The 27,167-nt window shown below is 41.7% G+C and overlaps 1 protein-coding gene and 1 long non-coding RNA gene across 11 annotated transcripts in view; one reads left to right on the plus strand and one right to left on the minus strand.

The window, feature by feature from the left end:
* Positions 1-27,167, minus strand: part of LOC143764268 (uncharacterized) — a 483,255-nt gene that overhangs the window by 354,488 nt on the left and 101,600 nt on the right. The gene's annotated exons all lie outside the window — the stretch shown is intronic.
* Positions 1-27,167, plus strand: part of SLC24A2 (solute carrier family 24 member 2) — a 675,272-nt gene that overhangs the window by 312,896 nt on the left and 335,209 nt on the right. Inside the window, exon 1 of one of the 10 annotated variants that reach the window (XM_077249673.1) lies at positions 15,095-15,160. The exons of 8 other annotated variants lie outside the window; for them this stretch is intronic. The gene's annotated coding sequence lies outside the window, so the exon portion shown is untranslated. Of the gene's footprint in view, positions 1-15,094; positions 15,161-15,668; positions 15,802-27,167 lie in introns of those variants that run through there. One more of the 10 variants, XM_077249680.1, reaches the window with a different exon arrangement.

Consider the following 27,167-nt stretch of genomic DNA (forward strand, 5'->3'; position numbering starts at 1 on the left):
TAAAAACGGATGCAACGTATGCAACGCATCCAGTATTTTCGACGGAAACGTTTAGCGGATTTGCAACGTATCCGTCGAAACGTTTGTCACCGTTTTTCACTTTTTTGACGCATCCGTTTTTTAGTCAAAAAAACGGATTTGCGACATAATGCAGTTAACGCTAGTGTGAAAGTAGCCTAAGAAAAAATGCCATTTGATAAACTCAAATCTTTATAACAAACACTGAGTATCGATTTTGTTCATGAATTTCACTCAGGCACTGTTATGGAGTGCATGTAATGCAGTCCAAATTTGCAGAATCCTCAAATCACTTTACAGTTTCACATTTAATCTGTGTAGTATTGTTTGTACTCTTAACCTCTCAACATATTAGATATGTATGGTTTTGTTTTTTTGCTTTAATCTAGAAAAATGATAACAATTTTTTATATACATTCATGACCAAAGTGTTGGCATCCTTGAAATTGTTCCTGAAAATTAAGTATTTCTCCCAGAAAATTATTGCAATTACACATGTTTTGTTGTACACATGTGTATTTCCTTTGTGTGTATTGGAGCAACACAAAAAAACTGAGAAACAAGACAAATTAGACTTAACTTCACGCAAAACCCCCAAAATGGTCCAGACAAAATTGTTGGCACCCCCATCTCAATATTTGGCTACACACTCTTTGGAATAATTAATAGTGATGAGCGAGTATACTCATTGCTCGGGTTTTCCTGAGCATGCACGGGTGGTCTCTGAGTATTTGTGAGTGCTCGGAGATTTAGTTTTTGTTGACGCAGCTGCATAATTTACGGCTGCTAGCCAGCCTAAGTACATGTGGGGGTTGCTGGGTTGCTCGGGAATCCCCACATGCATTCAAGCTGTTCAGCAGCTGAAAACCATGCAGCTGAGGCACGAAAACTAAATCTTCGAGCACTAACAAATACTCGGAGATCACCCAAGCGTGCTCTGGAAAACCCGAGCAACGAGTATACTCGCTCATCACTAATAATTAACTATAATTATTCGTTTCCTATAACCATCAACAAAGTTCTTATATCTCTCAAGTGGACTTTTGGACCACTCTTCTTTTGCAAACTGCTCTAGGTCTATCATATTTGAAGGGTGTAATCAACAGCAATTGTAAGATCTCTGTGCAGATGTTTAGGTGTTCAATGGGATTTAGATCTGGAATCATCTATGGCCAGTCCAGAATTCTCAAGTACTTTGTTTCCATCCATTTCTGGGTGCTTCTTGGAGTATGTTTGAGGTCATTGTCCTGCTGGCCTAGGATGCAAACCCAGTTTTCTGACACAGGGCACTACATTGCCACCCAAAATCCTTTGGTAACCTTCAGATGTCATGATGCCTTGCACACAGTCAGATTACCCAGAGGGCGCAAAACAACCCCAAAACATCTTTGAACCTCCGTCATATTTGTAGGTACTGTGTTCTTTTCTATTTAGGCCTCATTTTGTTTTTAGTAAAAACAGTAGAATGATGTGCTTTACAAAAATGCTCTATCTTGGTCTCATCACAAGACGCTTTCCCAAAAGGATTTTGGCCTGCTCACGTACATTTTGTATAAACTGTAGTCTAACTTTTTTTATGTCTCTGTGTCAACAGTGGGGTCCACATGGGTCTCCTTCCATAATGTTTTGTTCCATTCAATTGTCGACAAATTGTCACGGATGAGTCAGAGGCTGCAGACAGTCACACTGCATCTTGCTGCAGAAGGTCTCAGCGGTTGGCGGTGCAGACTAGTGGCTACCTCCCCTGGCCTTAATGGTGTCACCTGGATCTGGGTGTTTACAACTCCCAACCACCTGTTGGGAGTTAGGGGTGTTATTTTTTTTTTGCACTTCCCTGTTGAGGCTTGGAGCTGTAGCAGTCGGCTAGCATACTCTTTGGAGTTTGAAGGACATGTTTTTCTCTGAGTATGCTCAAGCTAAGTTTACCCTTGTTTTGTGTATCCTAGCTGTCTTTAGTGGTAGTGCGGTTTGACCAGTGTTCACTCCTTCCTTTCCTTAGCAGGGCTTACCGCTGGGGTCTGACAGGGACTATGTATCCTGCTCGGCTATAGGTGCGGAACCTATTTAGTGTCTCTTAGGGCAGACAGGGTTAGATCTGTGTAAGGGTCTCCACTTCTCACTTCCCTAGTATTTGGCCCCCCTACCCCTTATCCCTTTGTGTTGCACTTAGCCTGTCCTACACCGTGCGTGACACAAATAGTTTGCACTGACACTGATGCACTCTGAGCCTGCAGGACAGCTTACATTTCTTTGGATCTTTTTTGTGGCTGCTTATCCACTATCTGGACTATCTTGTGTTGCAAACTTTCAGCAGATCTCTGGAGATGGACTTGTAATCTCGAGATTGTTGATGGCTTTCAACAATTTTGGTTCTCAAGTCCTCAGTTTTCTTCTCCTCTTTTTGTTCTTCATGCTTGGTGGCGCACACACAGACACTTAATGCAATGATTGCGTCAACTTCTCCCTCTTTTATCTGGTGATTTTTCAAATTACCCACACCTGTTACTTGCCACAGTGAAGTTTGAACGAGCATCACAAGCTTGAAACAAAGTTGTTTACCAACAATTTTTGGGGTTTTGTATGAAATTATGCCCAATTTGCCTTTTTTCCTCTGTTTTCTTGTGTAGTTCCAATACACATAAAGGAAATAAAATGTGTATAACAAAACATGCGTAATTGCAATACATTTCTGTGATAAATACTTCATTTTTCAGGAACAATTTCAAGGGTGTCAACACTTTTGGCCATAAATGTATAATTATATACATATATTATTATATTATTATATATATCAATCACAGTAGCGGTTCGACAGCATAGATCTAGCGTCAATTAGCACTGGGACATGCATCCATGCTGCACATGGAGCAAATATGGAAGTTCAAGAACGTCTCAGTCACCATCGAACGTAAACTGTTGCCTGCTATTTTGTTCTCAATTACGAATTATGCCTGTGAGAAAGGTACACTTTGATAAGAATATGGAAGAAAAATTGATGCCTTTGAGTTGTGGTACTGGAGAAGACACGGGCAGCTAGGATGACCAACAAAGATGTTCCTGATTATATAAACCAAGAGATTTCCCTAGAAGGCAAAATCACCTCACCTATTTTGGACATGTGATGAGGACAAATACATTAGAAAAGGAGATGCAATGCAGAATGGTCACTGGTAAAAGAAAGCATTAGGCTACTTTCACACTAGCGTCGGGAACAACCCGTCACTGTGCGTCGGGCCGACGTTCCCGGCGCTAGCGTGGTCTCCGCCGCACAACGGGGGCAGCGGATGCATTTTTCACACGCATCCGCTGCCCCATTGTGAGGTGCGGGGAAGTGCGGGGAGGTGGGGGCGGAGTTCCGGCCGCGCATGCGCGGTCGGAAAAAGCGGACCGTCGGGAGCAAAAAGCGTTACATGTAACGTTTTTTTCTCCCGACGGTCCGCTACCACACGCCCAAGCGTCGCAAAACGGACGCAACGTTTGGCAATGCGTCGCAAATGCGTCGCTAATGTTAGTCTATGACGAAAAAACGTATCCAGCAAGAACTTTTGCTGGATGCGTATTTTCGGCAAAAACGACGCATTTGCGACGTATTGCAGTTAACGCTAGTGTGAAAGTAGCCTAAGAGACCAAAGGCTCGTTTGCTGGATAACATCAAGAAGGAAGCTGTTAAAAAATCTGAAGTTATAGCGGGAACTGACCTACAGAGTATCCAAGGGTCTTACACGGCTGAAAGGACAGAATCATCATTGTACAAATGTATATTTAAATTATTTATTTTATTAAATTTATTTTAAATGACAAAATTAACTACTGTGTATTTTCTATTCATTCTTCTATATATTACTTCTGAAAATAGAAAAAAAAATAAACTTTTTGTTATTTGGGTAGCTACAGTTCTAACCAATAATCAGTATTTCAATATCCTGTAACTACATGTGCAAGCAATCTGACTCTGGCTGTAGCAAAACTACAGCATGGTCTGACAATTGCAAGCTCATAAAAAATAAAATTATACCCATGTGTGAATATATAAAGGCATACATCCAGTCATTATTACCTCTTCAAGAATTACCTTAATGAATCTCAACAAAAAAAATCTATTGTTTCATATTCGATGGAAAAGCACCTTACCTTTCCTTTCGAGACCTCCATTGTCACTTATAAAAGTGGGTATCAGCACTTGCGGAAAAATTGGAGCCAGTTGCTATCCATATTTGCATGTTTTGTACTATAATTTTATAATGAAAAACTATTGAATGACATTCAGCTTCCATATATTCCATGTTTCCCACCTCCATGTTCAACCAATAAATATTTTTTATAATTCAGTTGATCAAAACTGTAATCCTTCATTACTGCAAACATTACTGTTTTAAAGAGAACCTGTCATCACATCTTAACCCCTTAACCTCCAAGGGTGGTTTGCATGATAATGACCGGGCCAATTTTTACAATTCTGACCACTGTCCTTTTATGAAGTTATAACTCTGGAACGCTTCAATGGATCCCGGTGATTCTTACATTGTTTTCTCGAGACATACTGTACTTTATGATAGTGGTAAAATGTACTTGCGTTTATTTGACAAAAATTTTGAAAATTTCGCAATTTTCGAACTTTGAATTTTCATGCCCTTAAATCACAGATATATGTCACACAAAATACTTAATAAGTAACACGTCCCCATGTCTACTTTACGTCAACACAATTTTGGAACCAAAACTTTTTTTTTAGGGAGTTATAAGGGTTAAAAGTTGACCAGCAATTTCTCATTTTTACAACACTTTTTTTTTAGGGACCACATCACATTTGAAGTCACTTTGAGGGGTCTAAATAATAGTAGAAAATACCCAAGTATGACACCGTTCTAAAAACTGAACCCCTCAAGGTGCTCAAAATCACATTCAAGGAGTTTATTAACCCTTCTGGTGTTTCACAGGAATTTTTGGAATGTTTAAAAAAAAATGAACATTTCACTTTTTTTCACAAAAAATGTACTTCAGATCCAATTTGTTTTATTTTACCAAGGGTAACAGGAGAAATTGGACACCAAAAGTTGTTTTACAATTTGTCCTGAGTATGTAGATACCCCATATGTGGGGGTAAACCACTGTTTTGGCGCATGGCAGCGCTCGGAAGGGAAGGAGCGCCGTTTGACTTTCCAATGCAAAATTGGCTGGAATTGAGATAGGACACCATGTCGCATTTGGAGAGCTCCTGATGTGCCTAAACATTAGAAACCCCCCACAAGTGACACCATTTTGGAAAGTAGACCCCCTAAGGAACTTGTCACAAAAATGATATTTTCGCCCCCAATTTTTTATTTTCCCAAGAGTAACAGAAGAAATTGGACCCCAAAAGTTGTTGTGCAATTTGTCCTGACTATGCTGATACCACATATGTGGGGGTAAACCACTGTTTGGGCGCATGGCAGAGCTCGGAAGAGAAGGAGCGCCGTTTGACGTTTCAATGCAAAATTGACTGGAAATGAGATAGGATGCCATGTCGCGTTTGGAGAGCCCCTAATGTGCCTAAACAGTGGAAACCCCCACAAGTCACACTATTTTGGAAAGTAGACCCCCTAAGGAACTTATCTAGATGTGTTGTGAGAACTTTGAACCCCCTAGTGTTTCACTACAGTTTATAACGCAGAGCCGTGAAAATAAAAAATCTTTTTTTCCACAAAAATGATTTTTTAGCCCCCAGTTTTGCATTTTCCCAAGGGTAACAGGAGAAATTGGACCCCAAAGTTGTTGTCCAATTTGTCCTGAGTATGCTGATACCCCATATGTGGGGAGGAACCACCGTTTGGGCGCATGGCAAAGCTCGGAAGTGAGGGAGCGCCATTTGGAATGCAGACTTAGATGGAATTGTTTATGGGTGTCACGTTGCATTTGCAGAGCCCCAGATGTACCTAAACAGTGGAAACCCCCACATTGGAAATTAGACCCCCCAAGAAACTTATCTAGATGTGTTGTGAGAACTTTGAACCCCCAAGTGTTTCACTACAGTTTATAACTCTCGGGGGGAGCGCGGCTGATTGCCTATGACGTACTATCCCATCCCTGGGAATTATGTCCCAGGTTACCTCGACGGGATAGTACGTCAGATGGCAGAAAGGTGTTAATAACCGCCAATACGTCTTTTTAGTGACTTGAGATATAAGAGAATAGTATCCCCATACAGGTGACAATCCAGCAGCTGCCAGCTGTACACTATAGCTGACAACTTGCTGTATCACTAACGATCAGTGTTGGCACCGTCCATATCTGTTTAACCCCTTAATTGCTATCAAAAGTGACTACATCAAATAAATTGGGTGTGAGGGCTTCTGCTTTAATGTAATCGACACCCTAAGATCATAATTGTGTGGTCTTAATGTTTGCCATGGCAATATAAACGCCTTATAATCTCCCAGCTATAGTGGCCGGTTCAGAATTTAGCTACATTTAGGTGGTGATAAACACTTTTTCATTCCTGTCATGTCACCCTGCATTAATTCCTGAAAATCACCTGAAGGGTTAATGAACTACCTGACAGAAGATTTCAATATGTCGAGGTGTGTGTTAGGGGTCGAGATCCTGCCTCTGCACAGTGGGAGCCTCAAACCATCTCCGCTGCTGTCTCCCATTCTTCTCCAGCCGCAGTGGAGCCTGCTCAGCCTGATACTGTGCGGATGGTTACTGCTGCCTTTCCAGGCTCAGCCATTGTAGCCGGTACTGGTCAGCGGTGAGCAGACGTCTCTGGGACTAAGTCCTGCTTTTCCCCTTCTGAGCATGCCCAAAGGTAAGACCTCTCATTGGAAGTCAGGGGTCACATGCTCAGGTACTGCAGCAGCTCCCATTGGTCCTTTAGGAAGGTCCTGAAGTTGCTCAGGTACTGTGGCAGCTCCCATTGGTCCTCTAGGAAGGTCCTGAAGTTGCAGCTATAAAAGGTTTGCATGGCCGCACGGCCATGCACTAGGATCAGCTTATGTCATGAGCTTTTGCTATTCAGTGGTCTTGTCTGCTTGTGGTCAGGGTCAGGCTGAAATAAGCCACTAGAATACCGGCACCTCCAGTGAGGAGTTTTGTATGGTGAATTCAGGGCTGGCTTAAAGCCATTAGAATTCCGGCTCCATCGGAGAGGAGGTGTTTGTGTGCTTGCTACTCCCTGACCACTGATTGCTTTTGCTCTGTTAGGCCGCTGTGTTCACCTGTGACGCTAACAGGGCACAGCGTTTTCCCTTCTGTGCGACTCTGTGAAGTAACAGAGTTCCCTTATACCGCCATATTATGCCGCCATTTGCTAGCAGCAGGTTTGTCTCCTGCACGGTGGACTCCGGGCTGCGAACACACCAATAATTATATCTAAATATACTCGGTGCGTTCTGCCAGCCCTAACAGTGTGCTGTGTTTTAAATGGTATCACTTTTGACGTTTTCTAATATATAGGACCCCCGAAGTCACTTCAAACCTGAATAGGTCCCTGAAAAATTTTTTGGGGTAAATTTCCTTGAAAGAATGAAAAACTACAGCTACATTTTTAAACTTCCTAAATTCCTAAAAGGCTAACAAAATAAAATAACGTTTTAAAAATGGTGCTGATGTATGGTACACATGTGAGAAATGTTATTTATTAATGTCTTTCTCTGGTGTGACTATGTGGATTAAAGGGATAATCATTCAAAGCTTGAAAATTGCAATTTTTTTTTACATTTTTGTCAAATTTCTGATATTTTTTATAAAAACACACAAAACATATCAACCTAAGTTCACCATTATCATAAATTATAATGTGCCACGAAAAAACAATCTCAAAATCACTGGGGTTTGTTGAAGCAATCTAGAGTTATCAACACATAAAGTGACATTGGTCAGAATTTAAAAAATTGGCCCGGTCACTAAGTGGTTAAATTAACGGTATGGGCATAAAGGTGTTGTTATACTGATTTACTAGGTACCTTTAGTATAGAAATCAGCAGCCTTTTTTTGTTTATTTACACAGGTATGCAGAAATTTGGATTTATTAAATTTGTTTCAAGTCCAGTGACTGATTCTTATAATTTCATATGCCCAGATTAAAAAAAAAAAAAAAAAACACTTCTATTTTTAACCAACAGTATGGATTTTGCACAAAATGCATGTGAAATTACTTACAAGCAAGATGAACAAGACTTTTTTTTTATTGTAGCCAAAATATACACAATATTATAAATATAAATTTATTGAACATTCATTCTGCAACTTTATTGTAAATTAATTATTGCACCTTTTTCTTTTCTCTTCAAAGCTTCTCTTGATACCTTTTCTCTTAAAGAAGGCCTGCTGATCTTCTCTGTGAAGCATCTAGCAGTAGTCCCCCATAATTTTCACATTCCATCAAGGCAGTCCATATCCGAGACCTATTGCCGTGGGCGACTGCACCACCGTACTACGCTGAAGGGTGCCAGGCCTTTTGGCTCTGCTTGGCTCCGTGTTACCTCACACAGGCTGAGTTTTGCAGAGCCACCTGCTCTGCAAGTTTCCAAACCAAGACTGACACCTCCAACCCTTTGCTGCAGGGTTTTTAAAAGAAATCTGTGGCTATGGGCCACTTGTAAGACCCAGCCTGGAGAGAGGGGACTGCATCACTACCATCCTGTAGTCCGCTCCAAAAATAGAAGCCCATAACTAGTTTTCCTAAACATTATCTTGGTCAAATAACTTGACCAGGTCCACATTTACTTTTATGTTGCACTGAAGCCATCGCTATGCCTGTGACTGCAATGCACTCCAGCGAGTTTAATACTCTACTGAGCGCATCCTGGGGGACACATAGCAACCCTCGCATATAACACCTGTCACTGCCTCACACTTGCTATCATCGTTCCATCTCCATGATATCCTGATGAAATCTTTCTCCTTGCTCTTCGCTAACAGCACCAAGGTTTTCATGAGAATGTTAAAAATGTAACTTCAAATTAATCAGACAACCCAAGCCATTGAAACATTTCAGCACGTTCTACATGATGGACTTAAATTTTGAATCTTTGTTGTTGCCTATAAGTTTCTTCACAACTTCTTTAAATTAATCCCTAGTCCTTTTCTTAACAGCTTTCATTTTTGTTTTGAGCATGTCGACCTTCATGAGTTTCCAAATATACGGACCCACAAAAATGTCTTCCTTCAGTTTTCCTTTGGATAGTCCCTGAAACTTGGTACACAGGTACTTAAAAGTCTCTCCTTCTTTTGGTAGAACTTTCACAAACTGTTTCATCAGTTCAAGCTTAATGTGTAGTGGTGGCAGGAGAACTTTAGTGGAATCAACTAAACTTTCCGCAACTATGTTCTTGAGTCTAGGTTGCAAAGATCTTCTCACTGGCCAACTTTTTTGACTCCATTGATGAGTCCTATCCCGTGTCATGTCGGACGCTATTCACCCTAGGTCGTCCGACAGACAGCGGTAATCCTGCATTCGTCCACTATACGCTCAGTGGGGCCTACTAGATTTTATCTAGGTTGTCCGGGGTTAATTTAGCTGGTACTCGGGTTGGAGGCTGGGTCACGCCCACTGCCTTTAAATAGTTCTGCTGGACTTTGGGCGTCGCCGATTATAGCTTGTGCCTCGTGCCTAGTGATTCCGGTCTGGAGTGGTGGTCTTGGAGTAGAAATATCGTATCTGGTGGTGTATTATCCTTTGTCATATTTCTCCTTCCTATATTTGTATTTGTTTTGCCCGGTGCACGTTATAGTGTTTTCCTGTGTGTCTGCGGCGTGGTGCGTTTTTAGTTTTCCCTGTCTGTGCTTTCTCTTGAGGTTGGTGTGTGGTCTAATCACTGGGTGGCGGGTGGAGGTTTCAGCATAGGGCTGAAACAGGAGTCAGGATCAGGCCTGGTGGCCCAGACAAGCACACCATTAGTGTAAATTCTGGGAGAGGGACAGACAGGGTTTTCCCTAGTCTGAGGGATATCGCAGGGGCCCGGGTAACCAGCCTTAGTCTACCCAGTACCCCCGTGACATCCCGGCTGTCCCATTCACACAAAAAGCATGGGTACTTTGTGTATCCTCATTGCCCAAAGAGCAAAGTGAGAACTTTCAGATCACCACATATTAACCATCCTTGATCCTCATAGTTAACCCCTTCATGACCCAGCCTATTTTGGCCTTAATGACCTTGCCGTTTTTTGCAATTCTGACCAGTGTCCCTTTATGAGGTAATAACTCAGGAACGCTTCAACGGATCCTAGCGATTCTGAGATTGTTTTTTCGTGACATATTGGGCTTCATGATAGTGGTAAATTTAGGTCGATAATTTCTGAGTTTATTTGTGAAAAAAACGGAAATTTGGCGAAAATTTTGAAAATTTCGCAATTTTCACATTTTTAATTTTTATTCTGTTAAACCAGAGAGGTATGTGACACAAAACAGTTAATAAATAACATTTCTCACATGTCTACTTTACATCAGCACAATTTTGGAAACAAATTTTTTTTTTGCTAGGAAGTTATAAGGGTTAAAATTTGACCAGTGATTTCTCATTTTTACAACAAAATTTACAAAACCATTTTTTTTAGGGACCACCTCACATTTGAAGTCAGTTTGAGGGTTCTATATGGCTGAAAATACCCCAAAGTGACACCATTCTAAAAACTGCACCCCTCAAGGTGCTCAAAACCACATTCAAGAAGTTTATTAACCCTTCAGGTGTTTCACAGCAGCAGAAGCAACATGGAAGGAAAAAATGAACATTTAACTTTTTAGTCACAAAAATGATATTTTAGCAACAATTTTTTTATTTTCCCAAGGGTAAAAGGAAAAACTGGACCACGAACGATGTTGTCCAATTTGTCCTGAGTACGCTGATACCTCATATGTGGGGGTAAACCACTGTTTGGGCATACGGCAGGGCTTGGAAGGAAAGGAGCGCTATTTGACTTTTTGAATGAAAAATTGGCTCCAATCTTTAGCGGACACCATGTCGCGTTTGGAGAGCCCCCGTGTGCCTAAACATTGGAGCTCCCCCACAAGTGACCCCATTTTGGAAACTAGACCCCCCAAGGAACTTATCTAGAAGCATAGTGAGCACTTTAAACCCCCAGGTGCTTCACAAATTGATCCGTAAAAATGAAACAGTACTTTTTTTTCACAAAAAAATTATTTTAGCCTCAATTTTTTCATTTTCACATGGGCAACAGGATAAAATAGATCCTAAAATTTGTTGGACAATTTCTCCTGAGTACACTGATACCTCACATGTGGGGGTAAACCACTGTTTGGGCACATGGTAAGGCTCGGAAGGGAAGGAGCGCCATTTGACTTTTTGAATGAAAAATGATCTCCATCGCTAGCAGAGACCATGTCACGTTTGGAGAGCCCCAGTGTGCCTAAACATTGGAGCGCTCCCACAAGTGACCCCATTTTGGAAAGTAGACCCCCCAAGGAACTTATCTAGAAGCATAGTGAGCACTTTAAACTCTCAGGTGCTTCACAAATTGATCCGTAAAAATGAAAAAGTACTTTTTTTTCACACAAAATTTCTTTTAGCCTCAATTTTTTCATTTTCACATAGGCAACAGGATAAAATGGATCCTAAAATTTGTTGGGCAATTTCTGCTGAGTATGTTGATACCTCATATGTGGGGGTAAACCACTGTTTGGGTGCACGGCAAGGCTCGGAAGGGGAGGCGTGCCATTTGACTTTTTGAATGGAAAATTAGCTCCAATCATTAGCGGACACCATGTCACGTTTGGAGAGCCCCTGTGTGCCTAAACATTGGAGCTCCCTAACAAGTGACCCCATTTTGGAAACTAGACCTCCCAAGGAACTAATCTAGATGTGTGGTGAGCACTTTGAACCCCCAAGTGCTTCGCAGAAGTTTATAACGCAGAGCCGTGAAAATAATAAATGTGTTTCCTTTCCTCAAAAATATTTTTTTAGCCCAGAATTTTTTATTTTTGCAAGGGTAACAGGAGAAATTGGACCCCAAAAGTTGTTGTCCAGTTTCTCCTGAGTACGCTGATACCCCATATGTGGGGGTAAACCACTGTTTTGGCACACGTCGGGGTTCGGAAGGGAAGTAGTGACGTTTTGGAATGCAGACTTTGATGGAATGGTCTGCTGGCGTCACGTTGCATTTGCAGAGCCCCTGATGTGCCTAAACAGTAGAAACACCCCACAAGTGACCCCATTTTGGAAACTAGACCCCCCAAGGAACTTATCTAGATGTGTAATGAGCACATTCAACCCCCAAGTGCTTCACAGAAGTTTACAACGCAGAGCCGTGAAAATAAAAAATCATTTTTCTTTCCTCAAAAAAGATGTTTTAGCAAGCAATTTTTTATTTTCACAAGGGTAACAGGAGAAATTGGGCCCCAATGTTTGTTGCCCAGTTTGTTGTGAGTACAGTGATACCCCATATGTGGGGGTAAACCACTGTTTGGGCGCACGTCAGGGCTCGGAAGGGAAGTAGTGACATTTGAAATGCAGACTTTGATGGAATGGTCTGCGGGCGTCACGTTGCATTTGCAGAGCCCCTGATGTGCCTAAACAGTAGAAACACCCCACAAGTGACCCCATTTTGGAAACTAGACCCCCCAAGGAACTTATCTAGATGTGTGATGAGCACATTCAACCCCCAAGTGCTTCACAGAAGTTTACAACGCAGAGCCGTGAAAATAAAAAATCATTTTTCTTTCCTCAAAAAAGATGTTTTAGCAAGCAATTTTTTATTTTCACAAGGGTAACAGGAGAAATTGGGCCCCAATGTTTGTTGCCCAGTTTGTTGTGAGTACAGTGATACCCCATATGTGGGGGTAAACCACTGTTTGGGCGCACGTCAGGGCTCGGAAGGGAAGTAGTGACATTTGAAATGCAGACTTTGATGGAATGGTCTGCGGGCGTCACGTTGCATTTGCAGAGCCCCTGATGTGCCTAAACAGTAGAAACACCCCACAAGTGACCCCATTTTGGAAACTAGACCCCCCAAGGAACTTATCTAGATGTGTGATGAGCACGTTCAACCCCCAAGTGCTTCACAGAAGTTTACAACGCAGAGCCGTGAAAATAAAAAATCATTCTTCTTTCCTCAAAAATTATGTCTTAGCAAGTAATTTTTTATTTTTGCAAGGGTAACAGGAGAAATTGGACCCCAACAGTTGTTGCCCAGTTTGTCCTGAGTACGCTGGTACCCCAAATGTGGGGGTAAACCACTGTTTGGGCACACGTCGGGGCTTGGAAGGGAGGGAGCACCATTTGACTTTTTGAATGCAAGATTGGCTGGAATCAATGGTGGCGCCATGTTGCGTTTGGAGACCCCTGATGTGCCTAAACAGTGGAAACCCCTCATTTCTAACTTCAACACTAACCCCAACACACCCCTAACCCTAATCCCAACTGTAGCCATAACCCTAATCCCAACCCTAACCCCAACACACCCCTAACCACAACCCTAACCCCAACACACCCGTAACCCTAATTCCAACCCTAGCCCTAATTCCAACCCTAACCCTAAGGGTATGTGCCCACGTAGCGGATTCGTGTGAGATTTTTCCGCACGACTTTTGAAAAATCTGCAAGTAAAAGGCACTGCGTTTTACCTGCGGATTTACAGCAGATTTCCAGTGTTTTTTTGTGCGGATTTCACCTGCGGATTCCTATTGAGGAACAGGTGTAAAACGCTGAGGAATCCGCACAAAGAATTGACATGCTGTGGAAAATACAACGCAGCGTTTCTGCACGGAATTTTCCGCATTATGGGCACAGCGGATTTGGTTTTCCATAGGTGTACACGGTACTGTAAACCTGATGGAAAACTGCTACGAATTCGCAGCGGCCAATCCGCTGCGGATCCGCGGCCGATCCGCTGCGGATCCGCGGCCGATCCGCTGCGGATCCGCGGCCGATCCGCTGCGGATCCGCGGCCGATCCGCTGCGGATCCGCGGCCGATCCGCTGCGGATCCGCGGCCGATCCGCTGCGGATCCGCGGCCGATCCGCTGCGGATCCGCTGCCAAATCCGCACATGCCATAACCCTAACCCTACCCGTAACCCTAACCCTAGTTCTAACCCTAACCCTAGTTCTAACCCTAACCCTAGTGGAAAAAAAATATATATATATTTTCTTTATTTTATTATTGTCCCTATCTATGGGGGTGATAAAGGGGGGGGTTTATTTATTATTTTTTTTATTTTGATCGCTGTGGTAGAACCTACCACAGCGATCAAAATGTACATGTAAGGAATCTGCCGGCCGGCGGGCGTACTGAGCATGCGCCCGCCATTTTGGAAGATGGCGGCGCCCAGCGAGGAGACGGCCGGACACCGGGAGGATCGGTAAGTATGAAGGGGTGGTGGGGGGGTGGATCTGAGCACAGGGGGGGTGATCGGAGGACGGGGGGAGCGGACAGCAGGACGGGGGAGCGGGCAGGAGCACGGGGCAGCGGAGCACAGGACGGAGGGTACCGGACCACGCACCGGAGCACTGGGGGGGCGATCGGTGGGGTGGGGGGTGGTCACTTCAGGTTTTCCAGCCATGGCCGATGATATTGCAGCATCGGCCATGGCTGGATTGTAATATTTCACCTGTTTTTTAGGTGAAATATTACAAATCGCTCTGATTGGCAGTTTCACTTTCAACAGCCAATCAGAGCGATCGTAGCCACGGGGGGGTGAAGCCACCCCCCCTGGGCTGAAGCACCACTCCCCCTGTCTCTGCAGATCGGGTAAAATGGGAGTTAACCCCTTCACCCGATCTGCAGGGACGCGATCCCTCCATGACGCATACGCTGCGTCATAGGTCGGGAAGGCACAGACTTTCATGACGCAGCGTATGCGTCAAAGGTCGGGAAGGGGTTAAGTTTCTTGAGAATAAAGTCTAAATTCTCATTGCTTTCCTTCAAGTGCACAGAATGCATCATAGAGGAGACCTGGACAAAGTGCAGCCCACAGGCCACATTCGACCCTCTGGCTGTCTCAGTCTGGTCGAGGGGCTGTAAAACAAAGGCAGTGTGCTCTCTCCATCATGCGCTGACTTCAGTGGTGGAGGAGGGGCCTGCGGCCACTTCCTCCACCAATCAGCATATGAAACAGCTGACGCGATGATGTCATTTAATTGCGTCAGTTGTGTACTGCGGAGATTCAGCGCTCTGGAGAACAGAAGCAGAGCACTGGGGGAACGGGACTTAGGTGAGTATATGGTGTTCTTTATTTCATGTGTATGGGATGTTTGGATGGACATGGGGAGGTTGTGGGGGTGTCATGTCATGCTGGACATGGGAATGCTATGTGTGCCTTATTCTTATTTCTTCACTATAAAATAACGGCAAAAGTTGTTGGGTGAATTAAGACACGCCTTTGTAACCATTTTGATCACGTTGTTAGAACAGAAGCTTAATCCACCACAACCACTAAATACTGAAATTAATCTTTGCTAGCAGGGCACCACCACACTCTTATGAACTTTGCTAAAAGAAAATCTGCCTTTGCTCCCTATATCGACCAATCATAGTGCAGCTTTCAGTTCTTATACTGGTGAGGTAAAATGAAAGCTGTGCTCTGATTGGTTGCTATGGACTCCAACACATTGTTATGAACTGTTACTAAAAAAAAAACTGTCTTTACTGCTCATAACAACCAATCACAGCACAGCTTTTGTTTTTTATGCTACTGAGGTAAAATGAAAGATATGCTATAATTGGATGCTATGGACATCAGCACACTCTTTGGAAGCAGGATTAAGAAAATCTTCTCTGCCCACAGCAACCAATCTCAGCACAGTGTCTAGTAATTTCTAACCAATCTAATGACACCAAAATCATCCACCAAAGGTACCGCAAAGAGGTCAAGTGGTGCAAGAAAAAGCATATGGAGTCAGTGTTTGTGAAAAAACTGTGATGGATTTTTTTCATATTTTTACTGAGTTGAATGATTGAAAGTATATAAAAATCACCTCTTACTTTTCAAACAATCTTACCCTTGCAGACTTGTGTTATTAGAAGTTTTGGTTTCCTAGGCTCTTCGTTGATCATAATTTGCACTGATAAGGGGCAACACACGCAAACACTGTCTGTAAATTAAGATTCTAATTTGGCATTTATCCTAAGTCATATTGCAAGGCTTGTTAAATGGTTGATATTGACTTTTCATTCCAATAGGTGGCGCTAGAGTTCAAGTCCTCTTCTTCCCTAAAAAGACAGTTTGCATATTTAATTTCCCGGAGGAGCATGCATGACTTTTAAGTCTCCTCACTCTGACATGCCAGGCTTGACATATCACTCTCCACAAAGTGAAACATTACCCTTGAGACATTAGACCCTAGATTAAAAAACAGATGACAAAACCTCAAATAAATACCGACAAACTAGATCCCGAATAAATTAAAACCACAGGCCAGACCCCATGAATAAATGCATGCCTCACATCAGACCCCTGAATAACTTACAGTCCCCATAATAAAAGCAGACCCTAGAATAAATACAGACTCTAAAATAACAACAAACTGCAGATGAAATGCATACATTAGATTAGAATGCAGACCTCATTAAAAATATAGAGCAAATCCTCAATATACAAACCCCAAAAAATAATTAGACACCAGACCCTTTACATAAAAAATAGCCAGACCCTTTAAATAAAAAATAAGACACTAGATTCCCCAAATACTGTACATACTTCAATCCTAAAAACAATTACAGACCCCAAATGAACCTCCATTAAAGCAACACATTCAAGACAGCTCCATTCCTCTCTGTGGAGCTTGGCAGAATTATTCACTGGTTTAAAGGGGATCTGTCAACAGGTTTTTGGTACCTCATCTGAGAGCAGCGTGATGTAGGGACGGAGAGCCTCAATCCAATGATGTATCATTTAGTTTACTGGGTGCAGCCGATATAACGCAATCAAAGTTCTTAGCAATGTACCAGATCTGAGAATGCTGCCCTCACACATAGCAGGCTTTACATTTAAGTATTCACATAGTCAATAGTAGGCTGCTTATCAGATGAGCGGATGGAGTCATATAAGCATGCACACACTGCTGTAGCTGCTGTAGTGCAAAGACCAGGTGCTGTAGTGCAACCAGGTGATAAAACCTTCTTTGTAAGTAAACAGTACACAGCCTGACATGGTACACATTGTTGAAAGCTGTGTTTTAACCGCTACCTTATGCTGTCCGCAGATCAGATAGCAAATACCTGCTGACAGATTCCCTTCAAGGACTCGCACAGGAATGGATCTAAGTTCACACTCCTGTGGCTCACATTGCACACAAAAATGGTCACAGTTTGAATAATGGTTCCAATTCACCATCTTTATACAAGTGTGATGATGAAAAATGTTTCCCAAATTAAATGACTCTGCTGCAATGGTAGCTTGCTCGTGTTTGTAGATCTTTAGGGCGGACTAACATAAAATGAATCCTAATTGTATTATGCCTAAGGATTTATTTATTGATGCAAAAACACATATTTTTTCTAAAAAATAGTTTTTATTGTCGAAGCGCTAGTGATGGGCGAACACGAACAGTAAAGTTTGTCGTTCGTACTGAACACCTACTGTCTGGGCACGGACACCGAACACGGACTTCACCAGGAAGTCCGTGTTACTGTTTGAGTTTAGCTGCCCGAATACTGGATGTTTGTCGCGCTGTCATATGCATGACAGCGCGGCAAACAGAGCTTCTGATCGGCGGTGAACTCATCCCTTCCGGTCAGAGAGCCACAGGTCCCACACTGTAGAAAGACTGCGTGAGTGCTCAGCTGTGATCGGAGGTATAAAGTTTACAAACATCCGGTCACTGGTATCAGCTGATGGGACAACTCCCATCATCCAAAACCTGCTGCCGCTAATAACAGCGAGAGCAGGAGCGGCGAATGGCAGTATTCATCAGCCGCTCCTGCGCTTTAAATAATAAAAAAAAAACACGGCGTGGGTTCCCGCTATTTTTGATAACCAATCATGCAAATCTCACAGCTGGGGGCTGCAATCCTCAGCTGTCAGCTTCAGGTAGGATAGTTATCAAGAATAGAGGGGTCCCCACTCCATATTTTTAAATTATTTAAATAAATAATTTAAAAAATGGCGTGGGGTCCCCCCCATTTTTGACAACCAACCTTGCTAAAGCAGACAGCTTGGGACTGGTATTCTTAGGCTGGTAAGGGGCCATGGATATTGCCCAACAGCCTAAAAATAGCAGTCCACAGCTGCCCAGAAAAGGCACATCTATTATATGGGGGGTTGATGTCACCTTTGTATTGTCCAGTGACATCAAGCCCACAGGTTAGTAATGGAGAGACATCTATAAGATGCCCCCATTACTAACCCCATAGTCACATTGTATGAAAACACAGACACCAAGAATAAAGTCTTTTAATTGAAAAAATGACACAGACTCCTTTAATAATATCAATTAAACCATACTTATGACCTACCTAATTCCGCCGAAGCCTTCATTCTCCTGTAATAAACCAATAATAATAATAAAGCAACAATATACCATACCTGACTGTCGTTCTATCCCATGCCGTAATACATATCTGGGGGAAAAACAGTTTTCAACCTGGGCAGTGCCAAAATGTGACCAACCAGGATGAGAACCACTGGGGAATGAACTGCTGCGAGCGCAGCATCAGTGACTAGCGGTGGCATCACTGAGGCTGCGTTCCCAGCCAGTCTGAACTGCAGTGACCTCGGTGACATCCCTGCTAGCACCATGAGAGTTTTCTCACGGTGCTAGCGGGGATTTCATCGAGGTCACCGCAGTTCAGCCCGGCTAGGAACGAAGTCTCAGTGACTGGAGGTGACCTCAATGACGTCCCACCGATCACTGAGGTTGCGCTCGCAGCAGTTCAGTCACCAGTGGTTCTCAGCCTGGAAGGTCGCATCTTGGCACCGTCCAGGTTGAAAACTGTTTATTCCCCCGGGAAGAAGGCAAGCGCCGAAACGCGCTTAGGGGAACGCAGGACACTTCTAATTCGTGGTAATGAATGCTATTATTATGTCTAGCTTCACCAGTTTATTATGCAGATGTCCCTTATTACTGAATTAGCTTTAACTGCATTCATGTAGCAAGATTTTATACCAATAGCCTCTCATATATTCCATATTGCACTTCATTATTGAAACGGGAGGCTGTACAGGTTGGAATAGGTATTGCAGGCATACATTCTCCTTGCCTCCAATTAGATTGGCACAATATATGTTACGGTACTAAATAGTACAAATACCCTTGATCTTATATATTTTTGTGCATTTAATACCGCTGTATGTTTATGAATATGTATCTGTGTTCTATTTGTGTCCTGCCCTTTTGATTCAGTCTGTGTTTTTTTTAACCCTTGAATGTTGATTAATAATGATTATTCTAAATTTTTAATTACCTTTTTGCATGGTTGTAATTTGCACCAATTTTCTTATATGATCCGCATATTTACATGTGCATGACCTACGGGCCTATATTTTTGTTATATCTAGCAATTTGTTCAAATATCTGCTTACAATACATCTAGATAAGTGACCTGAGGGGTCTATTTTCCAAACTGTTGTCACTTTTTAGGCACTCAAAAAGTCAAATGGTTCTCCTTCCCTTCCGAACTCTGCCGTGCAGCCAAACAGTGGTTTTCCCCCATATATGGAGTATCGACATGCTCAGCAAAAATTGCGCAACAAATTTTGGCATCCATTTTTCCTGTTACCCTTGTGAAAATAAAAAAATGGGTTTACAGTAAATTAAATTAAATTGTAAAAGAAAGTTAAATGTTTATATTTTTCCACATTCCAAAAATTCCTGTGAAGCACCTGAAGGGTTAATAAACTTTTTGAATGTGGTTTTGAACACCTTGAGGGTTGCAGTTTTTAGAATGGTGTCACTTTGGGGCATTTTCTATCATATAGACCCCTCAAAGTCACTTCAAATGTTAGGTGGTCCCTAAAAAAAATGGTTTTGTAAATTTCGTTTGAAAAATGAGAAATTACTGGTCAACTTTAAACACTTATAACTTCCTAACCAAAAAAAATAAAATAAATTAGTTTAAAAAATTATGCTTATATAAAGTAGATATGTGGGAATTGTTATTTATTATTTTGTGTGACATAGCTCTCTGATTTAAAGGCATAAGAATTCAAAGTTTTAAAATTGCACAATTTCCCAAATTTTCATCCAAATTTATATTTTTTTCACAAATAGAAGAAATGTTACCACTATCATGAAGTACAATGTGTCACAAAAAACAGTCTCAGAATCAGTGGGATCCGTTAAAGCAGTCCAGAGTTATTACCTAATAATGTGACTGGTCAGAATTGTAAAAACTGGTCATTAACATGCAAACGACCTTGGTGGGTAAAGGGATTAAATAATTATACTGCATTCTATTGCAAGAAATATGTATTTGATCACCTACCACCTACTGACCAACCAACAAGAATTCTGGCACTCACAGGCATGTTAGTTTTTCTTTAACCCCTTCATGACCTTGGGATTTTCCATTTTTCCGTGTTTGTTTTTCGCTCCCCTCCTTCCCAGAGCCATAACTTTTTTATTTTTCCGTTAATATGGCCATGTGAGGGCTTATTTTTTGCGGGACGAATTGTACTTTTGAAAGACATCAATGGTTTTACCATGTCGTGTACTAGAAATCGGGAAAAAAATTCCAAGTGCGGTGAAATTGCAAAAAAAGTGCAATCCCACACTTGATTTTTGCTTGGCTTTTTTGCTAGGTTCACTAAATGCTAAAACTGACCTGCCATTATGATTCACCAGGTCAGTACGAGTTCATAGACACCTAACATGTCTAGGTTGTTTTTTATCTAAGTGGTAAAAAAATTTCCAAACAAAAAAAGAAAAAATTGCGCCATTTTCCGATACCCCTATCGTCTCCATTTTTGATGATCTGGGGTCAGGTGAGGGCTTTGTGTGCCGAGCTGGCATTTTTAATGATACCATTTTAGTGTAGATACGTTCTTTTGATTGCCCATTATTGCATTTTAATGCAATGTTGCGGCGACCAAAAAAACGTAATTCTGGCGTTTTGAATTTTTTTCTCGCTACGCCATTTAGCGATCAGGTTAATCCTTTTTTTATTGATAGATCAGGCGATTCTGAACGCGGTGATACCAAATATGTGTAGGTTTGATTTATTTTTTTACTGATTTATTTTGAATGGGACGAAAGGGGGGTGATTTAAACTTTTATATTTTTTCACATTTTTTTTAACTTTTTTTTAACTTTTGCCATGCTTCAATAGCCTCCATGGGAGGCTAGAAGCTGGCACAACGTGATCGGCTCTTCTACATAGCAGCGATCATCAGATTGCTGCTATGCAGCAGAAATGCAGGTGTGCTGTGAGCGCCGACCACAGGGTGGCGCTCACAGCTACTGGCGATCAGTAACCATAGAGGTCTCAAGGACCTCTATGGTTACACTGCAGAAGCATCGCTGACCCCCGATCATGTGACGATTAAATTCCGCTGTCTGCGTTTGACAGCGGCATTTAACTAGTTAATAGCGGCGGGTGAATCGCGATTTCACCCGCCGCTATTGTGGGCACATGTCAGCTGTTCAAAACAGCTGACATGTCCCGGCTTTGATGCGGGCTCACCGCCGGAGCCCTGCATCAAAGAGGGGGATCTGACCTCAGACGTACTATCCCGTCCGAGGTCAGAAAGGGGTTAAGAATCCTTCCTACTCTGCACTCATTACCTGTATTTATTGCACCTGATTGAACTGCTCCACCAAGGCCAAGACCAAAGAGCTATCTAAGGACACCAGGGACAAAATTGTAGACCTGCACAAGGCTGGGATAGGCTACAGGACAATAGTCAAGCAGCTTGGTGAGAAGGCAACAACTGTTGGGACAATTATTAGAAAATGGAAGAAACACAAGATTAATTTTTTGGTATCAACTCTTTTCGCCGTGTTTGAAGGAAGAATAAGAATGAGTAAAACCTCAAGAATACCATCCCAACCATGAAGCATGGTGGGAGAAACATTATAATTTGGGGATACTTTTCTAAAAAGGGGACAGGACGACTGCACCGTATTGAAGAGAGGATGGATGGGGTCATGCATCACAAGATTTTGGCCAACTACCTCCTTTCCTCAGTAAAAGCATTGAAGATGGGTAGTGGCTGGATCTTCAAGCAAGATAATGACCCGAAACACACAGCCAGGTCATCTAAGGAAGAATCATTTCAGGGTCCTGGAGTGGCCTATCCAGTCTCCAGACCTGAACCCAATAGAAAATCTTTAGAGGGAGCTGAAACTCAATGTTGCCCAGCGACAATCTCTAAACCGGAAAGATCTGGAGAAGATCTGTATGGAGGAGTGGTCTGCCGTGTGTGCAGACCTGGTTAAGAACTACAGGAAACATCTGACGTCTAATTGCAAACAAAGGTTTCTCTACCAATTATTAAGTTCTGATTTTGTATTGCATCAAATACTTTATTTCATGCAATAAAATTCTAATTAATTCAGTAAAAATCATACAATGTGATTTTCTTTTTTTTCTTTTTTTTTTTTTTTTTTTTAAGATTTTGTCTCTCACAATTGAAGTGAACCTTGGATAAAAACTATAGACCTCTCTATTCTTTGTAGGTGGGAAAACTTGTAAAATCGGCAGCGCATCAAATACTTATTTTCCACACTGTAAAAATTTTAAAAAATATATGACAGACCAGCAGACCTCTCTGCGATCCATACAGTCACAACATTCCCACGCCTGTGCCAGCATTAAAATTACAACTAGTAGCCGAGTCAGCAGCGGTAACACCTGCATTATATGTGACATGATGAACAAGTCGTTTTGACAACCTGGTATACTTCATTAAAAAATAGGTGCACCCGCTGAAATGGCAGTTTCAGTCATACATGAACTGTGTCTTTTCTCAGGCATTTACCCTGATCCTCAATCACTTGGACTTCTGGGTTTGCAAATTGTACCAGTGGCATGAATTGATCCAGTTTGCTATCAACATTTTGTCATGTTCATCCTTCAGTATAATGTCAGAGATGGTATTCAGTGTGGCCGGGGAACTTGTCACACTAAAGCAGACAAGGTTATCTGCTCCAAGTATGGACAATCTAACATTTATAAAAATGAATCAGACATGGATCAATGCAGATTTGCATGCAGAGAAGCCTGATGCCATTGAGTAAATCAGCTATACCAACTGTCTGCCCACCTGTCCATCTACTGTCTTCTGTTGCAAGGGCCAAGATACCACACTCAGCTGGTCTTCAATTCCCTATCCATCTTGTCATCTAAACAGTAGTACTGCTGATGCTGTTGCTGGCCCTAAAGTTCCACACATCTCTTTGCCTGGCCAGTCCTGTTTACTGTTCTGTTTCTGCAACAGCAATGCCAGCCACATATCTCCTGGCTGCCCACTTTTTCATAGTGCTAGACTGTATTTCTGGTGCTGGGGCTGCCATTGCTGGCCTTAAACTGCTTCAAATCTCCTTGCCTTCTCTACCCCTCTGCCTTCTCTTCTCTTTACTGTGTTACTTCTGCCACAGCCAAAGCACAGCCACACATCTCCTGGCTACCCACTGTGTTTCATAGTGCTAGACAGTTCTACTAATGCTTCTGATATATACTTCTTGACTGTACACAAGCATGAAGCAGCTTCCAAAATAGAGCTAATTTTTTTAAAGGCTTGGTGACAGCTTTTTCACTTTAAAAACAGTACTCCTTTTTTCTCTCCAAAAAAAAGGATAATTTTTCATTACTACTTGAGAAACAATGACTTCTTCACCTGTACACTTGTTTTGTCTCCCTAACTAAAGGGACACATTTTGGATACACTTAATACTTCCCAAACAGGGATAATTTTTGCCCTCAACTGTGTGAAAATTCTACACCTTATTCCATTTGCACCACCTGTGTATAAACAGCAAGACATGCATCTAGCCACAAACAGGGATAATGTTTGTACCTTTTATACAATTAGCAGTCCATCTCTGAAAGCTGCTTGGCTAGTGATTTATAACTGCATCACTTCAGAGGTTGAAAGGGAGGGAGGTGGTGAACAGCTATCTGCTATGTACAAATCAATGGGCTGGAGAGAGGTGGCTGGTATGTTAGGAGTTAACCCCTCTCTTGGAATGTAGCTACTGCACACTCTTGGCCATGGTCTAGAGGCCAAGCTCCATGGAGCTATACAGTATGAAAGATAAAAGTTGTCATTGCAGGAGAATGACAGCAGATAGCAAAAGCAAATTAATTGCAAACTTGCTTATTTTCATGCTGTCTAACTAATTAAAGCAGTTTAAGAACTTAATAATACCTGTTTAATGATTCCAAATTGTAGATTAACCTGTTAAATACATATAAACTACAGAGTTCCCGAATGTATTCCAGTGTTCGATTCAAAACATTCATATTTAACATTTGTTACGATGACATCTTACACAAAATGTATATATCTGTATTTACATTGTTCATACCCATTTTATTTTAAGTTGTGAAGACAAGATCTTGTCCTCATTAAAGTGTTGTAAGCTTTACGTTATAATAGAATTTTTAAAAGCTTATATTTTAGTGAAAATGTTACAAACTTAATACCCTGCAGTGAATATGAACCACTGAAGTTAGCATAAGAGGGCAAAAGAGTGCAAGAATCTCAGAGCGGAATAAAATTATATAATAGCACAGCAATCCTTACTAGTCTTTGATTTATTGTACTAAACTGGGTGCAGAACAACGTCTCAAAAAAAGACAGAACTCTGTGGGAAGCTCTAACAGTTTGGTTTCTGGATCTGAGTTTATGGATAAAAGCTGTGTGCAGGCTGTTATTGTTTCTGTCTCTAAAATAATATGGCTATACTATCTGTGTTCCTGGAATTGTGTGCCAAGAATTTTACCAGATTTATGAGCAAGCAGAATGGCAGCTCAGACTCTTGTTTGTAGGTATACATGTTTTCTGCAAACATGGTTCTGTGTGGTATCTTGTGGTTCTGATTTTCTTAAATATAATGGAATTAACAAGAGCAGACATAAATGTGCAAAATGAACAATAAGTAGTTACCAACTTTTATGAGCCATGGAATTAACTCAAGTAGTAAAATAGTTCTTTCTGTGTTTTCTAAGGCTGCTTTTACAGTTACCCGTTTTTTGCGGGCCGTTATTGCGGGCCGTATAGCCGCAATTTTCAAGGTCTGCCGCAATATCGGACAGCAAAAAACTTGCAGATCGCCATTTTTCAGATTCCCAATACTATAGCAAAAGTATTGGGAAAAAACGGCGGTCCGCAAAACCGGAAGTCACGGCGCACCGCAAAAACAACCTTCCGTTGTCTTGGCGGCCCCATTGAGGCCGTGTCCATAAGCCGTGAAAAATAGCTCATATTTTCAAGGCCCTAAATACAGCCCTCATGGCCATACGGTGTACGGCGCTCCTACGATTTTTCTCAGCCTGTTTTTGCGGCCCCATAGAAATGCATTGGGGCTGGAAAAATGGGCAGAAAAAACACGGCAAGTGTAACACCAGCCTAAGCAGGAAGTCTTATTTTAATATTTAGAATTGCTCAAATCAGCTGCATGGAACCACATCTAAGTTTTTATCCTCTTAATATGTTGCAAACATATTATATAGCACTGTGTACTTACAATTGTTCATTTTGCTTTTCTACCCAGCTAATTCTCTTCTTTCTGCTTTATGCAGAAACAGGAAGTGTCTTGTCCTTGTAGAAATCATTGCTCTCTTCAACTCCTGACCCAGCTGCTCCGCCCCTCCACCCTTCCATTGACTTTTGCAGCGACTGAGTCATACAGGGAAAATTGACCTCCTGTTTCTACATGGAGCTTAGACGGATTGAGCTAGTCAGTTTTTAATCACATGATTTCATCCTAATGGAAATTAGAAGAATTAGCTGGGTAGAAAGGAAAAATGAGCACAGTGCTATACACAGTGCTATACACTATGATGATTGCAATATATTAAAACAATAAAAATGTTAATGGAATTGCTTCTTTAAGAGAACTTCTGTGGAAAGACAAAAGAAATGGTCAAAGTTGCACTGGGCACAACATATAACTATGTAGTAATACAGGGGAAGAGACTTAGAAAATCTCTCTTGCCTAACCCCCATAGGCCGTGAAATGTGTATATTTAAGAAAGCAGGAATGGTGGCGCATGTGCATCCGGGACCGCAGGCTTAAAGGGATCCACGCACCCACGGAGATGGCAGGACCCACAAGCCAGCCCGAAAATCGGGGTGGGGTGGAGGAACCAACCTGTACCGTGCGTGAGAAGGTCCAGCCCCGGCACCAATGGTGCCAAATGATTGAAACAATAAACAAATAGTGGTATGACAATTAATAAAAACATATATATTATATAGGTGTCTAATATATTTTGACCGCTATAGAAATAACATAATGATAAAACAATGTGTACCACATGATAGAACAAAGTGCTACGTGGTGGTTGTGAACATAGGGTGAACCTTAACCCCTTCATGACCCAGCCTATTTTGGCCTTAATGACCTTGCCGTTTTTTGCAATTCTGACCAGTGTCCCTTTATGAGGTAATAACTCCGAACGCTTCAACGGATCCTAGCGATTCTGAGATTGTTTTTTCGTGACATATTGGGCTTCATGTTAGTGGTAAATTTAGGTCGATAATTTCTGAGTTTATTTGTGAAAAAAATGGAAATTTGGCGAAAATTTTGAAAATTTCGCAATTTTCACATTTTGAATTTTTATTCTGTTAAACCAGAGAGTTATGTGACACAAAATAGTTAATAAATCACATTTCCCACATGTCTACTTTACATCAGCACAATTTTGGAAACAAATTTTTTTTTTGCTAGGAAGTTATAAGGGTTAAAATTTGACCAGTGATTTCTGATTTTTACAACAAAATTTACAAAACCATTTTTTTTAGGGACCACCTCACATTTGAAGTCAGTTTGAGGGTTCTATATGGCTGAAAATACCCAAAAGTGACACCATTCTAAAAACCGCACCCCTCAAGTTGCTCAAAACCACATTCAAGAAGTTTATTAACCCTTCAGGTGTTTCACAGCAGCAGAAGCAACATGGAAGTAAAAAATGAACATTTAACTTTTTAGTCACAAAAATGATCTTTTAGCAACAATTTTTTTATTTTCCCAAGGGTAAAAGGAGAAACTGGACCATGGACGTTGTTGTCCAATTTGTCCTGAGTATGCTGATACCTCATATGTGGGGGTAAACCA

This window comes from Ranitomeya variabilis, chromosome 1 (assembly GCF_051348905.1).
Source record: "Ranitomeya variabilis isolate aRanVar5 chromosome 1, aRanVar5.hap1, whole genome shotgun sequence".
NCBI lineage: Eukaryota > Metazoa > Chordata > Amphibia > Anura > Dendrobatidae > Ranitomeya > Ranitomeya variabilis.